The sequence below is a fragment of the Lynx canadensis genome, chromosome A3, assembly GCF_007474595.2.
Source record: "Lynx canadensis isolate LIC74 chromosome A3, mLynCan4.pri.v2, whole genome shotgun sequence".
NCBI classification, from domain to species: Eukaryota; Metazoa; Chordata; class Mammalia; order Carnivora; family Felidae; genus Lynx; species Lynx canadensis.
The window spans coordinates 31,887,849-31,906,588 of record NC_044305.1 but is presented as its reverse complement, the minus strand read 5'-3'; positions in this window follow the sequence as shown (position 1 = coordinate 31,906,588).

Below are 18,740 nucleotides of genomic sequence, written 5' to 3'. Positions count from 1 at the left end.
TGTGCATTAGTGGTGACAAATGCACTTCAATAATGTAAGATAGTAACAATAAAGGAAACCAAGTACAGGGTATACAAGATCTCTCTGTGCTAGGTTGGCAACTTTTCTGTAATCATAGAACTATTCTAAAATTGGAAGTTTAAGGGCACCTAAACTCAGTTTAGGTCTCAGTTAAGCATGATAGCACGGAGCCTGCTTGAGATTCTCTCTTTCTCTTTTGCACCCCACACCCCCTGCGCCTGCTAACAGGTGAGTGCACTCTCTCCCTCTCTCAAAATAAGTAAACTTAAAACAATAAAATAGTTTATTTTTTTTTAATTTTTTTAACGTTTATTTATTATTATTGAGAGACAGAGAGACACAGAGCATGAGCAGGGGAGGGGTGGAGAGAGGGGGAGAACAGAATCTGAAGTAGGCTCCAGGCTCTGAGCTGTCAGCACAGAGCCTGACGCGGGGCTCGAACTCACAAACTGTGAGATCATGACCTGAATCGAAGGTGGACACCTTAACTGACTGAGCCACCCAGGCGCCTTCCTTGCTTCCCTTCTAAGGAATGTATGTGACAGATGTGATGATGTGACCTCAGAGATCAGATTGTAAAATGCATGTGGCTTCTGCCTCTCTCTCCCTCTCTCTCTTAAATCACCCACACTCAAGAAAGCCAGCCACCATGTTATGAGGACACTCAAGAGGCCCCATGAACAAATCCATGCAGCATGTGAGTATACCATCTTAGATTTCTCAGTTTAGCCTTCAGCTGACTGCAGCCCCCATCAACATCATACCACAGATTCATAAATGGCTCAGAGCCAGAACCACTAAGTAAGTCACCCCCAAATTCCTGACCCCCAGAAACTGTTAGATAATAAATGCCTATTGTTTAAGTTGCTGTGGTTTGGGTAATTTCTCATGCCGCAATAGACAATCCTTAGCTTACCTCCACCTCAGACAGAACTATGCTTAACTGATCCTTAGTCTAAACACAGGGTCTCCTAGAATTTTTTGTGCTATAAATCTCTTTGTCAGTGTATTAGCTTCCTATTGCTGCTGTAACAAATTACCACAAACCTAATCCTTAAAACAACACAATTTATTGTCTTACAGCTCTGGAAATCAGAAGTTCATAATGAACTCACAAGGCTAAAACCAAGGTGTTGGCGGGCTGTTTCCTTCTAGAGGCTCCAGGGGAGAATCTGTTTCATTGGCTTTTCCGGTTTCTAGAGACTGGGAATATTCCTCAGTTTGGGGGCCCTTCCATCTTCAAAGGAGCAATCACTTTACTCTGTCTCAATCATCATAAAATCATTCCCCCTCTGACTCTGATTCCAGCTCTCTGCCCCCCTCTTTCACTTTTAAAGACCTTTGTGATTACATTGGGTCCACCTGGACTCTAGGATAATCTCCCAATTTTAAGGCCAGCTGATTAGCATTAATTCTATCTGCTACCTTAATTCCCTCTTTGCCATGTATCATGACATTTCACAGGTTCTAGAGATTCGGTTGTGGACATCTTGGGAGTCATTATTCTGTGTACCATTAGCCAGTCTGCTGAAACCTATGGTGCCCCTCTCAGGATGATGCTTTTAGAGGCATTCAATAACATGCATATGACTACAAAAGAAATGAACCGTACTAAATATGATTATCAAAATACTTTAACACACATTTGTGATATAGTAATATACGTGCTTCTCTTCTGACACATAAGATTATCAAAATACTTTTAACACACATTTGTGATATAGTAATATACGTGCTTCTCTTCTGACACATAAGATCTAACAGTGAATCCAGTAACTATCTTTATTTCAGAGTGGAGGTGAGAGTATATGCTATTTTATTTTATTTATTTTTTTACATTTATTTATTTTTGAGACAGAGAGAGACAGAGCATAAATGGGAGGGTCAGAGAGAGAGGAAGACACAGAATCCGAAGCAGGCTCCAGGCTCTGAGCTGTCAGCACAGAGCCGACGCGGGGCTTGAACCCACGAACCGTGAGATCATGACCCGAGCTGAAGTCGTACGCTTAATCGACTGAGCCACCCAGGCGCCCCTATGCTATTTTAAAATCATCTGTAATCATATGTTATTTAAAAAAATTGTGATTTCCATTGGTGGCAGAGTCCCAAGTAGTACAACTACTGTGGTTTGTTACCTACATTTATAATCAAAGGAAAAACTGCTTTTATGTTAGAGTTCATGAATTTTTTTCCCCTACTCAAATTCACACCAAATTTGCCTAAAGATCTGATCAAGAACCCTGCTAGGATCAAGGAATTTATTTAATTAAGAAAAAACAGCCCTTCAGTAAGTTAAAGCAAAAGGACATATCTCCTCAAATTTCTAAAAACTCTCCCTTTCAACTCAATTCGAATTTTTTTTAATTTTTTTTTTAACATTTATTTATTTTTGACAGAAAAGAGTTTCAGACAATGAGTGGGGGAGGGACAGAGAGAGAGACGGAGACACAGAATCCGAAGGAGGCTCCAGGCTCTGAGCTGTCAGCACAGAGCCTGACGCAGGGCACGAACCCACAGACTGTGAGATCATGACCTGAGCTGAAGTCAGACACTCAACCGACTGAACCACCCAGGCACCCCAAGTTCAATTTGAATTTTATTAAAATGTGTACAAAGACCTTCATATACCCAATATAAGCAAGGAAACCAACAAACGTAATGAAAAGTGACAAGATGCAGGTAAAGCAAGGATTCCAATATTTATAGAGGAAAATGTGCCTTCTAACTTAAAATGGGCATACTTGTGTTCTCAATCTAATGAAATCAAACGGGGGGGTGGGGGAGGAAACGAGGAATATCGGATTTGCAAACATGACAACAGTGACATCTAGTGGGCACTGTGTACTAAAGCACCTCAAGTACCTTCCAAGAAATGCTGCCGCTAGAAATGCAAACAAGAGCCACACTCATTAAACATTTATTGAGCACCTATTATAGATTAATATCTCATTATGCCCAGGCCAGCAGCCCACTCATGTTCTTTTCTCACCCCTGGCTATATTCTCACGATAATGGCCTCATGTGTACACACCTCTCAGCCAAGTTCCAGATACAGGGTAGGTAAAGAAATGATTCTGGCTATCTTAACCTTCTAAAACAAACTGACTGGAGATTCAAGGATGAAGTAAAAACTCACGCAGGTATGGGATTACCAAATCTAGGCAAGGGATATTTGTCCTTGGGGACAAAGAAAAATATGTGCACTGAGGTAGGTTATGATACTGACCCTAGGCGTGGGGTCATTCAATACTCCACAAACTATTTCCATGTTCTGTCCTCTATTATCATTACTTTTCTTTCTTTCAACAAACCCAAGGTGCCTTAGAAATAATGCAAGGGCTAAGAAGAAAGAAAGGGGAAGAAGTATAGGGGGGACAGTGTTTGGAGGAAAGTGAGGTCCTTTGGCCCTGGGACCTAAAGGTGCACACACTTGTGGTAGATCCATTCTGCAGAGGAAGAGCAGACCAAAGCAGACCATTCTTCTCTGTGCTGCGGACCTACCCCTCAGGGCAAGCTGGAGATCTACTGGAACTTGGGTGTTCAGAGTCCAATGGGTGGAGGAGAGGCCCATGCAGAAACATGCTTGGGGCTATTTGTGCAAGGAATTCCTGAGTCTCAGGTACCCCAAATAAAGTCTACAAGGGCAAAGGTGGACCCCTAAGTGAAACACTCCTCTTTTTTTTTTAGTAGGCCCCACCCCTAGCATGGAGCCCAACGTGGGCTTGAATTCATAACCTTGAAATCAAGACTTGACCTGAGATCAAGAGTCGGGGCGCTTAACCAACTGAGCTACCCAGGTATCCCAGAGTGGACACTCCTCTTAGCCCCCATGGACTCCTTAGCCAGTGAGAGGCCAAAGGAGAGCCATGGGGGGGGGGGGAAGGAGCTCTTGCCAAGAGTTAAGGATACTACTGCTCTTACCTATCCTTCCTTCCCCCACATTTCCCAACTGGGACCATTATCATGACTGCAGCGACTATTTAAGTATTCATACAGTCAATGTGGAAGAGAAGTGGGAGTGATCAATCCACCTCTCTGGCCAAAAGCCCTCTGGAGTGCAGCACTTCCCATACTTCACCGTGCACAGGAATCACCTAGTATCTTGCAGAAGGCAGATTCTGATTCCGTGCTCTGGAGGAGGAGCAAGAACCTGCATTTCTCACAACTTCCAGGTGCTGCTGCTGATGATCTGTGGGCCACACTTTGAGTAGCAAGGCTGTAGCAGACATAATTTTTGCCTGCCTAGCACTCCATTTTCTCAGAGAGCCCATCCCACCCTCATTCCATAGGAATCTTCTCATTCCAGGTGACTCACCTGAGGCTAGGTCTACCTTCCCAAAGCAGGGACATGCCCCAAACCAGGCTAGCGGGCAGCCTTCCCAGGACACTGTCAGAATTATTCAGCATTGCCAACTGTGTGTTCATAATGAACATGTTGAAGGTCATTCTTTTACCAATGTTGAGTCAGCTTGAAAATGACACCATCACAGAAGACATAGCCAAGACATGATGAGAAAGAGGCAGGGCTCTAGTGAAATCCTGCATCTATCCCCACCTCTAGATTTCTCAGTTTCAAAGCCTCCTTCAGATATGTAGTCAAGACAAGAGCTATATTGCCTAGGTGCAAATCCCACCTTTGCCACTTCCTAGCTGTATGATGTTTGGCCAGTTTACTTAGCTTCCCTGTGCTTCCATTTCCTTAACTGTAAAATGAGGGTAATTACAGTTCCTACTTACAGGGCTGCCCTGACGTTTAGTTGCTTAATATATGTTAAATTCTTACAACAGTGCCCAGCACATGGTAGGATATAAATGCCTACTATTATCATTACTATTATTATTATTTTTATTATTATTTTATCCCCAAAACAACCTCTCAGGAGACATATTATTATTTTTACCTTCATTGCCATTTTGTAGATGGAGGAGACAGAAAATTATTGTGAGACAAAATCATTTAACGAACATCACTACTGAGATAATGCCAAATCTGCTGCTTCTATATCCCCATCCACACCCTTCCTCAAACTGCAATGTGGACTCTCCTAATGCTACCTTCTGTTATTTAGCTATTTTCTTGCTATACTGATGCAAAACAATATATACATGAAATCCTATTATTATCAAAAATACTTTTCTGACACATACCACAGAGGAGGGTCCAAGATGGTGGAAGAGCATGGAAGTTTTTTTTGCATCTTCCGTCCCTAAAATGCAGCCAGATCAACACTAAACCATCCTGCACACCTAGAAAACTGATTTGAGGATTAACACAACAATCTGCACAACCTAACTAGAGAACTCAGCAGGTATGCAGTACGGAGAGGTGAACTGGGGGAGAGAGAAGGGGCGGGGGGCAGGGAGCTGCTTTTGCTTGTGGAGAGAGGACAGAGACAGGGGCGGGGGGGGGGGAGTATGGAAAGCATCCTCCCTGCCCGAAAGCAGCTGGAGAGAAAAGAAAGAGTATGGAAGGGACTGAACAAAAAAGGGAGAAAGGAGAGGGTTTGGATTCCATCACGACTCTATAAACAGGGGGAGTGCAGAGTCTGAAACTCCACAGCTCAATACCTGGCAGTGCTCTTGTGGGAAGGGCGAATCCTCAGGAGCAGACAGCGAGCTCCCAGGGGTCCTCAGGCCACATGGGGAGAGGCAAGTTCCCCTGTTGGGAGGACATTGGTAGAGGCTGTGCGGCAAAGGTCCCCACGGCAAAGGTCCCAGAAGACCGGGAAGAACAACCACATTTGCTGGTGCTGGAACAAAGACATTAAGGGGGAAGCCTGGTGCCTGGTGTGTGCTGTGATTTTCCATAAACCCTGAAACGCTGCTGCTATACTATTGTGTGAACTTTTTTCTGGGGTCAGCTGGATACCCAACCTTAGTCTCTGGGCATTGGCAGCACCAGTCTCCCAAATGTTCCTGGGGGTGGGTCAGCACTCAGCCATTACTCAGTGAGACCCACCCCGTGAAGGTCTGAGCGGGTCAAAGCCTCAGTCCCTCAGAAGTGAGGGGTTGGGAAACATAGCCATATCTGAGATAAAACTCAGGAGGGAGGTGCTGCCTGGCAACCTGACAGCTTAGTCACAGACAGTGTAAAGCGGGGAGTGGATGGAAGCCAGAGACAAAGGAGGGGTGTGTGATTCCCAGTTGGGGAAGAGCACAGAGTTCTGATACTAGAGACTGGATAGCTGGGTGATGCCATTTTACTCCTCCCACACATGGCATACCAACTACAGGTGCACAACAATCCACCCCAATAAGCTAAGCAGTGCATCTAGTGGATAATGGAGCCGTTACACTAAGCCCCACCAACTGGGCAACATCGCTCTTCAGGAACACCACAAGTCTCTCCACTTGCTAGTTTACAGACTATAACATGCTTCATAGTTTGACTTCTAGGGGACAACAATGTAATTTCAATCATGGTTCAGTCTGTTCACTGGTCCATCTATTCCATTTTTTTTTCTTTTTCTTTTCTTTTTCTATTCTTGAATACAGAAGAGAAAAAATTATTTTTATTTTCAATTTATTAAAATATTTTTTCTTAATTTTTTTTCTAATATATTTTTACTTTTTTGTAATTTTTCAAGTGCTATTTTACCCCTATCATTCATTTTATTCTATTTCATTGTATTCATTTTTTCAAATTTTCAAACGTTTTCCTTTCTTTTTTTTTCTTTTCTTATCTTTCCCTTTTTTCTCTATCTATCAAGCTCACCTTGACCAATACACACCTAGGATCTAACAACCAGACCAATACACACAACCAGACAACCAGACCAATACACACCTAGGATCTAACATCATTTATTTGATTTTTTTTGTGTGTGTTATTTTTAGTTTTTTAATTTAATTTTTTTACCTTATTAATTCCTTTTATTCCTTCAAATGATGAATGAAGGAATTCACCCCCAAAAGAAAGACAGAAGAAATCTCAGCCAGGGATTAATCACAGAGATACAAGCAAGATGTCTGAACCAGAATTTAGAATCACAATAATAAGAATACTAGCTGGGGTTGAAAATAGATTAGAATCCCTTTCTGTGGAGATAAAGGAAGTAAAAGCTAGTCAGGAGACATTTAAAAATGCTATAACTGAGCTGCAATCTCAAATGGATGCCATGGCAGCAAGGATGGATACGGCAGAGCAACAAATCAATGATATAGAGGACAACTTACGGAGAATAATGAAGCAGAAAAAAAGAGGGAGACTAAGGCAAAAGAGCACAATTTATGAATTAGAGATGGGGCACCTGGGTGGTTCAGTTGGTTGAGCGTCCTACTTCAGCTTGGGTCATGATCTCGCAATTTGTGGGTTTGAGCCCCACATCGGGCTCTGTGCTGACAGCTCAAAGCCTAGAGCCTGTTTCAGATTCTGTCTCTCTCTTTCTCTCTCTCTCTCTCTCTCTCTGTGCCCCTCCCCCACTCACACTCTGTCTCTCTCTCTCTCTCTCTGTCTCTCTCTCTGTCTCTCTCTGTCTCTCTCTCTCAAAAGCCAGTAGAAGGGTTACATGAGCAAATCATAGCAGAAAACTTTCTTAACCTGGGGAAAGGCACAGACGTCAAAATCCAGGAAGCACAGAGGATTCCCATTAGATTCAACAAAAACCAACTGTCAAGAAGGAATATCGTAGTCAAATTCACAAAATGCTCAGGCAAGGAAAGAATCAGGAAAGCACGCAAGGGAAAAAAAGTCCCTAACCTACAAGGGAAGACAGATCAGGTTTGCAGCAGACCTATCCACAGAAACTTGGCAGGCCACTTGGCAGGCCAGAAAGGAGTAGTAGGATATATTCAATGTGCCAAATCAGAAAAATAAGTAGCCAAGAATTCTTTACCCAGCAAGGCTGTCATTCAAAATAGAAGGAGATAGGGGTGCCTGGGTGGCTCAGTCGGTTAAGCATCTGACTAGCTCAGGTCATGATTTTCGCAGTCCGTAAGTTTGAGCCCCATGTCAGGCTCTGTGCTGTCAGCTCAGAGCCTGGAGCCTGCTTCAGATTCTGCATTTCCCTCTCTCTCTGTCCCTCCCCCACTCATGCTCTGTCTGTGACTGTCTCTCAAAAATGCATAAATGTTAAAAAATTTCAAAATAGAAAAAGAGATAAAAAGTTTCCCAAACAAAAATTAAAGAATTTCGTGACCACCTAAACCAGTCCTGCAACAAATTTTAAGGGGGTCTCTCGAGAGGAGTAAAAATGGGAGAAAAAAAAAAAGATCAAAAGCAACAAAGACTAGAAAGGACCAGAGAACACCACCAGAATCTCCAACTCCACAGGTAACATAATGGCAATAAATTCATATCTTTCAGTACTCACTCTAAATGTCAATGGATTAAATGCTCCAATCAAAAGACAGAGGGTAACAGAATGGATAAGAAAACAAGATCCATTGGGGCACCTGTCCAACTTCAGCTCAGGTCATGATCTCACAGCTCATGAGTTCAAGCCCCGCTTCGGGCTCTGTGCTGACAGTTCAGAGCCTGGAGCCTGCTTCGGATTCTGTGTCTCCTTCTCTCTCTGTCCCTCCCCCCACTCGCACTCTGTCTCTCTCTGTCTCTCAAAAATAAATTTAAAAATGTAAAAAAAAATTTTTTTTTAACAGAAAACAAGATCCATCTATATGCTGTTTACAAGAGACCCACTTTAGACCTAAAGACAGCTTCAGATGAAAGTAAGGGGATGGAGAACCATCTTTCAAGCTAATGGTCACCAAAAGAAAGGTGCAGTAGCCATACTTATATTAGACAATCTGGACTCTAAATAAAGACTGTAACAAGAGATGGAAAAGGGAATTATATCATAATTAAGGGGTCTATCCAACAAGATCTAACAATTGTAAACATTTATGCTTCAAATGTAGAAGAACCCAAGTATATAAATAAATTAATCACAAATATAAAGAACTCATTGTTAATAATACCATAATAGTAGGGGACTTCAACACCCCACTTACAACAATGGACAGATCATCTAAACAGAAATCAACAAGGAAACAATGGTTTTGAATGACACACTGGACCAGATGGACTTAACAGATTTATTCAGAACATTTCATCCTAAAGCAGCGGAATACACATTCTTCTCCAGTGCACATGGACGTCTCCAGAATGGATACATACTGGGACACGAATCAGCCCTCAACAAATACAAAAAGATAGAGATCATACTGTGCATATTTTCAGACCACAACATTATGAAACTCAAATCAACCACAAGAAAAATGTGGAAAGATAACAAATACTTGGAGACTAAAGACCATCCTACTAAAGAATGAGTGGGCTAAGCAAGATGTTAAAGAAGAAATTAAAAAGTACATGAAATCCAATGAAAATGATAACACCACAGCCCAAAACCTCTGGGATGAAGCAAAGGCGGTCATAAGAGAGAAGTATATAGCAATCCAGGCCTTCCTAAAGAAGGGAGAAAGATCACAGATACACAACCTAACAGAACACCTTAAAGAGTGGGAAAAAAGAACAGCAAGTAAAGCCCAAAACCAGGAGAAGAAAGGAAATAATAAAGATTAGAACAGAAATCAAGCTATCGAAACCCAAAACACAGAACAGATCAATGAAACCAGAGGCCGGTTCTTTGAAAGAATTAACAAAATTGATAAACCCCTAGCCAGTTTGATCAAAAAGAAAAGGAAAGTACCCAGTAAATAAAATCAAGAATGAAAGAGGAGAGATCACAACCAACACAGCAGAAATACAAACAATAATAAGAGACTATTATGAGCAATTATATACGCCAATAAAATGGGCAATCTGGAAGAAATGGACAAATTCCTAGGAAACATATAAACTACCAAAACTGAAAGAGGAAGGAATAGAAAATTTTAACGGACCCATAACCAGTAAAGAAATCGAATTAGTAATCAAAAATTTCCCAAAAAACAAGAGTCCAGGGCCAGATGGCTTTCCAGGGAATTCTACTAGACATTTGAATACATAAAGAAGAGTTAACACTTATTCTCTTTAAGCTGTTCCAAAAAATAGAAATGGAAGGAAAATTTCCGAACTCTTTCTATGAAGCCAGTACTGCCTTGATTCCAAAACCAGACAAAGACCCCATTAAAAAGGAGAACTACAAACCAATTTCCCTGATGAACATGGATGCAAAAATCCTCAACAAGATACTAGCCAACCAGATCCAACAATACATTAAAAATTATCATCACAACCAAGTGGATTTGTATCTGGGACACAGGGCTGGTTCAAATCTGCAAAACAATCAATGTGATACATCACATCAATAAAGAAAGTACAAGAACCACATGATCCTCTCAATAGATGCAGAGAAAGCATTGGCAAAATACAGAGTCCTTTCTGATAAAAAAAAAAAAACCCTCAAGAAAGTAGGGATAGAAGGAGCATACCTCAAGATCATAAAAAGCATATATGAATGACCCAACGCTAATATCATCCTCAATGGGGAAAAACTGAGAGCTTTCCCCCTAAGGTCAGGAACACGACAGGGATCCCCACTCTCGCCAGTTACTCAACACAGTATAGGAAGTCTTAGCCTCAGCAATCAGACAACACAATGACATAAAAGGCATCCAAATCAGCCAGAGAAGGTCAAGCTTTCACTCTTCCGGATGACAAAATACTCTATATAGAAAACCCAAAAGATTCCACCAAAAATTTCTAGAACTGATCTATGAATTCAGCAAAGTTGCAGAATATAAATCAATGCACAGAAATCAGTTGCATTCCTATACACCAATAATGAAGCAACAGAAAGGAAATCAAGTAATTGATCCATTTACAATTGCACCAAAACCATAAAATATCTAGGAATAAATCTAACCAAAGAGGTGAATAATCTATACACTGAAAACTATAGAAAGCTTATGAAAGAAATTGAAAAAGACACAAAAACGGAAAAATATCCCATACTCCTGGACAGGAAGAACAAATATTGTTAAAATTGAATTTCAATGCAATACCTATCAAAATAACATTCTTTTGTTATTCGTCACAGCATTCTTCACAGAGCTAGAACAAACAATCCTAAAATTTGTATAGAACCAGAAAACCCTGAAGAGCCACAGAAATCTGAAAAAGAAAACCAAAGCAGGAGGCATCACAATCCCAGACTTCAAGATGTACTAAAAAGCTGTAATCATCAAGACAATATGGTACTGGCACAAAAACAGGACACTCAGATCAATGGAACAAAATAGAGAACCCAGCAATAGGACCCACAAACATATGGCCACTAATCTTTGACAAAGTAGGAAAGAATATCCAATGGATAAAGACAGTCTCTTCAGCAAGTGGTGCTGGGAAAACTGGACAGCGACATGCAGAAAAATGAACCTGGACCACCTTTCTTTACACCATACACAAAAACTCAAAATGGATGAAAGACCCTAAACATAAGACAAGAAGCCATCAAAATCCTAGAGGAGGAAAGCAGGCAAAAACCTCTTTGACCTCGACCACAGCAACTTCTTACTCAAACACATCTCCAGAGGCAAGGGAAACAAAGCAAAATGAACTATTGGGATCTCATCAAATAAAAAGCTCCTGCACGGTGAAGGAAACAATCAGCAAAACTAAAAAGCAACCGACAGAATGGGAGAAGATATTTCCAAATGACATATCAGATAAAGGGTTAGTATCCAAAATCTATAAAGAACTTATCAAACTCAACACCCAAAAACAAATAATCAATCCAGTGAAGAAGTGGGCAAAAGACATGAATACACACTTCTCCAAAGAAGACTCCAGATGGCCAACCGACACATGAGAAAATGCTCAACATCACTCATCATCAGGGAAATACAAATCAAAACCACACCGAGATACCACCTCACACCTGTCAGAATGGCTAACATTGACAACTCAGGCAAACAACAGATGTTGGCGAGGATGCGGAGAAAGAGGATCTCTTTTGCACTGTTGGTGGAAATGCAAACTGGTGCAGCCACTCTGGAAAACAGTATAAAAGTTCCTCAAAAAATTAAAAATAGAACTACCCTATGACCCAGCAATTGCACTACTAGGTATTTATCTAAGTGATACATGTATGCTGTTTCGAAGGGGTACATGCACCCCAATATTTACAGCAGCACTATCAACAATAGCCAAAGTATGGAAAGACCCCATATGTCCAGTGATGGATGAATGGATAAAGAAGATGTGGTACACACACCCACACACACACACCACACACACTGGGATATTACTTGGCAATGAAAAAGAATGAAATCTTGCCATTTGCAACTATGTGGATGGAACTAGAGGGTATTATGCTAAGCGAAATTAGTCATGGAAAGACAATATCATATGACTTCACTCATATGAGGACTTTAAGATACAAAACAGATGAACATAAGGGAAGGGAAGCAAAAATAATATAAAAACAGACAGGCGGACCAAACATAAGAGACTCTTAAATATAGAGAACAACAGAGGGTTGCTGGAGGGGTTGTGGGAGGGGAGATGGGCTAAATGGGTAAGGGACTTAAGGAATCTACTCTTGAAATCATTGTTGTATCATGTGCCAGCTTAGATGTAAATTATAAAATATAAATTATAGAAAAAATACTTTTCTGTATACAATTTTCTACATGTAGACAGAAAACAAAAGACTGAAGGAATTTATATATAAATATTAACAAGGCTATCATTTCTGAATAGAGGCAATGGATAACCTGTGTGTGTGGTGTGTGTGTGTGTGTGTGTGTGTGTGCGCGCGCATGTGCACATGCCTAGGATTTTAATTAAGAGACTTTCAAAGACTCAGTTGTTAGCAGATGTGGGGTGCTGGGGTTCTCTCACTGCCACCCTCCCACTGCTACCTGAGAGCTGTCAGGGTCCCATCAATCACCTCAACTGGAAATGGACTGAGGAAATTTTCTTGAATCTAGAATCTACATTTGCTAATACCCCTTGGTATGGCCACCCATCCCAGTGTCTCCCAGTGTTGGACTGAAGGTACCATCTTCCAGGGCTGCCATAAAATTCCCTCTTATTTCTGTTTGGTGTCTTCTCAGTAAAGGATATCCAAGGGGCATAGAAACAGATGGCACTCACTTGGGAGCTCTCCCATGTGGAAGAACTCATGTGGTCCTTTGAAGAGAAGAGTGTGAGGTTCCATGCAGGGGGGTCTCTTTTTTACATCTTCTACAACCAATGTGCATCTTTTAATAGAGAAAAATGCATTTTTAAAAGAAATATTTGTTCCATAAAGCATTAAAATATATGTTGAAGATATACTGGAAGCAGTTGCTAACTAGCATCCTGCCAAGCATCACAGTGCTGAGAATATTTTTTCCCTAGCCTTTTTTTTTTTTTTTTTTTTTTTTTTGCTCTTTGGGGGCCCTTAAAATTCAACCAACTTTGAATCATCTAGTCTGGATTCTTTAGTCTACACACCCTCTCAGTTGCCTGGCTGATATCCTACTTTCACAGAACAGTTGTGAAATCTATAAAAATAATACTTAAGGTAGGTTTTCCCTAATTTCTAAAAAAAAATTGTCTTTATTTCAATACGCAAAAACTCAAGAAACTACAGAGTAAGTCTGACCCCTCTTTATCATTTAGCAAATATTTGTTTTAGTGCCTTCTATGTGACAGGCCCTGGGGGGTAAAGTGATGAATTAAAACATACACTCTTCCTGCCCTACAGGAGCTTAGAATCTAGTGGACTTAAACCCCACTCATCTCTAGAAGTGATTGCTTTGTCATCTTTCTATGTTAATACTCTGCAAATTTTCGACAAAGATTCCCATGTACCCTGAAGAAAGAGGTATCAGGGGTAAAGCCATTAAGAGAAAAGAAGTTGCTTCATATTTTAACTTCCTAACTATTGAACTAAACTCTGCCTTTGCAACTGTATTTCAAACTCCATGAGAACAGAAACCCTATCTTTTTATTCACTGCTTTATCTCCAGCACCTAGAACAGTGTCTGTCACTTAGGAGGCACTCAACAAATATTAATTTATTGAATGAACCTAGAAATACTGCGTAGCAGATGGTAGGTGCTCATTGTGAATTGTTCGGTGGATGAACAGGTGGTGGAGTAGATGAATGGATAAGTGTATCGACGAGTTAATGGTGGATGGGCAGATAGAAGGTTGGGTAGGTTAATGGGAAATGAATGAGTGAGTGAATAGATGGATGGTTTGGGTTAGTGCTTAGTGGGTGAGTGACTTTTAAAATGGCAAGTTTCAGTACAGTGACCAGGATACTTATGACAATGTTCAGTTTGTAGAGGCTTGAATTTTTTCTAGTCAGGAAGATCTCACAGAACACCACCAGGATTTGGAGCAGCGCATGGCCAGGAAGTGGCCTGTACATTGCTGAATTGTCATGCCAGGTCATGAGGCTCCAGCAGCATATGTGGTTGGTGCTGGGAGCATCTCCTGTTTTTGCTATTCTCATCATTTTTCCTGCTCCTAACAACAGCATCTCCTCTTCCCTTTGAAGAACTACTTACTCCTCCAAATATGATCTCATGGGTGGGCATGTGACATAAGCTGGGCTACTCAAGATGCTTGCCCCTTGGAATTTGAACCTGGAGCAGAAGAACACTAATCATGTCCTAGAGCTGCCATAACAAAGTACTACAAACAGGGTGGCTTAAAACAACAGAACTTTCTGTCTTACAATTCTGAAGGCTACAATTCCAAAATCAAGTAGTTGGCAGGGCCAACATGTTCCCTCTGAAATCTATTGGGGAGAATCCTTCCTTGCCTCTTCTAGCTTCTGGTGTTTACTGGTAATCCTCGGCATTCCTTGGATGCATCAACCCAGTCTCCTGCTCCCACCATCACATCGTCTTCCCCCTACATGTCTCTGTCTCTCCTCCTATATGGACACCAGTCTGGACAGCCACCCTACTCTGGCAGGACTTCATCTTAACTTGAGTACATCTACCAAAACCCTACCTCCCAATAAAGATCCCATTCATAGGCATGGAGAGCTAAAACTTCAACATATATTTTGGAGGGACACAATCTAACTCATAGTGACACGAAGCCTGAGAGCATATGGAACTTATTCATCTGAAGAGAGGAGCCTGAAGAGACTCCTTGGATCCTTAATGTGCCTTGGACCCTGGTTTTCCAAAGTCTAATGGGGAGATTTTCCTTGATCCCATGAACTATACCTTCATATCCTTACCATAAACTCCTTTTAATTTTGTCTTTTTACCCTTTGAGACAGAATTGGTTCATGCTGCCTGCTACTGAAATATCCTAACAACTAAACCCAGTCCTCCAAGACAAAGGGGCTGAGTGTAGAATACACACACACACACACACACACACACACACACACACACAGAGTCATCTCTCCCATCTCCCCCTTAGACCTTGAAAAATGAGTTTGGCAAGAAGAGGCCAAGGGGGTCCCTTTATTAACTTCAATGAAAACAAAAGGACTTTCCCAGTCCCCTTTATTCAACAAGGGTACCTCTTTGCCTCTGTATTTTAGTTCAGGAAGCTCAGATGGTTCACCAGCTGGATTGTGTTGAATTCTTGCCTAAACTTGTCACAGGGCTATCATGACAATTAAATAGGGGAAAACAATTTGAAAGAAAAACATGAGCTACAAAGTACCACACAATAATGAAGGCTCATATCTTCAAATGAGGAGGATTAAGCAGTAACTTTAGATTCAAAGACCCCTTCAGTTAAAAAACAATGCCTTATCCTACTTTATTTCCCTCTATAAACACTTTTATGATCTGAAATTATGTTTATTTGTATTTATTTACTTATCCACTATTGTTCTTTCTCCACTAGAATACAGCTCCACAAAGGTAGGGGCTTGGTTTCACTCACTGCTGAACTCACAGTGCCGGAAGGAATAAATGAGGGAATGAAAGCAACAAGCTCCAAACCAGCTTGAATGTTAGCACTGTAGACAAATTACTTAACCTGAGTTTGAATTTCCCCATCACTAAAATGGGGATGGTAAAACCTACTTTGCTAGGTAATTTCAGGAATTCAGAGGAAGTAGTAAGGCTGCCTATTCATTGTGTCATCTAGACACAACAGCATCAGCACCACCTGGAGCTTGCTTAGAATGCAGATTCTCAGGCTCTAACCCAGGCCCACTGAACCGGAATCTGCCTTTTAACAAGAAACACAAATGACACATATGCACATTATAGTCTGAGAAGCTTTGAACAGAGGTATATGAAAATGTTTTATAAACAATAAAGCAATAAACACATACATAATCACTACCGTATTTCAGTTGTTTGCCATTAAGTACCCTATTTCACTTATGTGTCACAGGCACATATCCCAAGAGCCTGGTAGAGCACTTAACACAGTTTAAATACTTAATGCAAGGGGCACCTGCGTGGCCTCAGTCAGCTAAGTGTCTGACTTTGGCTCAGGACATGATCTCACAGCTCATGAGGTCAAGTCCCACCTTGGCTCTGTGCTGACAGCTCAGAGCCTGGAGCCTGCTTTGGATTATGTATCTCCCTCTCTCTCTGCTGCCCCTCCCCTGCTTTCTCTCCTCCCCCCTCAAAAATAAACATTAAAAATTGTTTTTAGGGGCGCCTGGGTGGCGCAGTCAGTTAAGCGTCCGACTTCAGCCAGGGTCACGATCTTGCGGTCCGTGAGTTTGAGCCCCGCGTCGGGCTCTGGGCTGATGATGGCTCAGAGCCTGGAGCCTGCTTCCGATTCTGTGTCTCCCTCTCTCTTTGCCCCTCCCCCATTCATGCTCTGTCTCTCTCTGTCCCAAAAATAAATAAAACGTTGAAAAATTGTTTTTAATTTAAATAAATAAATACTTAACATAAGACAGTGCCTGATAACAATAAATAATAATCTTAGAGATCTGATATACTGCTGGAGAGTATATTAACATGTAAAATCTTTCTGGGAAAATACTCTTTAAACATTGTGCACATGCACACAATTTACCAAGATGTCTAGGACAACCTTCAGTTAGGGAAAAAGAGAGACAACTCAAGACAATATATTTGATGGGTTAAAATAAATTCTGTATACACAAACAACAGAAAGCTTGCAATCACATGATTATGGAAATACTGTATCCCCACTACATTGACTAAGCAAGATTTATGCAGTCTAATTTTTAAAATCATTCTATTGGGGTGCTTGGGTGGTTTACTCGGTTAGGCATCCAACTTCGGCCTAGGTCATGATCTCACCAGTCCCAAGTTCAAGCCCCACATATGGCTCTGTGCTGACAGCTTAGAGCCTGGAGCTTGTTTCAGATTCTGTGTCTACCTCTCTCTCTCTCTCTCTCTCTGCTCCTCCCCCACTCACGCTCTGTCTCTCTCAAAAATAAATACACATTAAAAAATTTTTTAATTACTCTATTTGTTTCCCAGTCTGCCTATTGACACAGGAGGAGGGGTATTATTCAGATGCCATATGCAAGAATTGTGTCCCCATGTTACCTACACTCTGTCTGACTTGGATACAAAATCAGGGGTTCCCACAACGTCCTTCCCTCAAGGCTTGATAATTTGCTGGAACTCACAGAACTCAGAAAAATGCTGCATTACTCTATCAGTTAATTATAAAGAATACAAATGGACAAATGAAGGAGGCAGTTAGAGTGAGGTCCAGAAGGGTCCCAAAGGCAGTGGTCTTTGTCCCCTTGGGTTTGGGGTGCAACCCCTTCTGGCATGTAGATGTGTTCACCAATTCAGAAGCTCTCCAAAACCCAGAGTTTAAGGGTTTTTATGGAGGTTTCTAAACGTAGGCATGATTGTAGCAGTTAGTGATTAACCCAATGTCCAGCCCACCTCCCTGATGATCAGAGGGTGTTGCTAAAAGTTCCATGATTTTAATCAAGGTCTGATCTTTCCAGGCACCAGCCCCCATCCTGAAGCTATCTAGAGTCTCACCAAGAGTCACCACCTTAGACCAAGAGAACATTCCTGTCATTTTTATCATATGGGAAATTTGAGGGTTTTAGGAGCTCTGTGTCAGGAACCAACCAAAGACCAAATATCTTCCTTATTGTACCACAATAACAATGTTTACATTATTTCATAACTATAATTCATAGTTGCTTTGTTTGTAGATGAATTTTTAAAATTGAAAGAGTTATAATTTTATTTTATTTTCTACAGCCACTTGCTTTCCTGAATTTTCTGACTTTATTTTTACTTTTTGTACTATTTTGTTTTACCATACCCCAGGCTTTTTTTTCCCAAACTTCTTATAATACCAGATATTCTATGAGGTCTTCATTTGCCTCAGAGACCTCTTCCCAGGAACCTCAATTCTCCGTCTTACTCTTTTTGGATTGGATTTACTGTTTTCTGCATCCTGGGTCTTCCCCTTTCTGGATTCATTTGATCGTTTTCTAGAGCTCATCTTCGAGAACATTTCTAAGGCAGGTTATGTGAGAATTAAAGTTTGAGTCCTTCCAAATACCTTGACTGATAATCTGTCTGGGTATAGGATGTTGATTTGGGTCCCTTTGTAGGTAACCTGGTTTTTCTTACTAAAAGCTTTTGGGGTTTTTTGGGTTTTTTTCTTCCATAGTGATCTTACATTTCACAATGCTGTTCTTTGGTTTAGCTACTTCTTTGTCATTTGTTGGGTATCCAGTAGACTCTTTAAACTGGAGGCTCAGGTTCCTTATTTCTGGACAGTTTCTCATATTATTTCTGTGACAATTTGTTCCACTCCACTTTTGGTCTTCTCTTGTATTAATCTTCCAGGTTTCTTATCTTTGTACTCATTCATTTCTGTTAAATATTGTCAT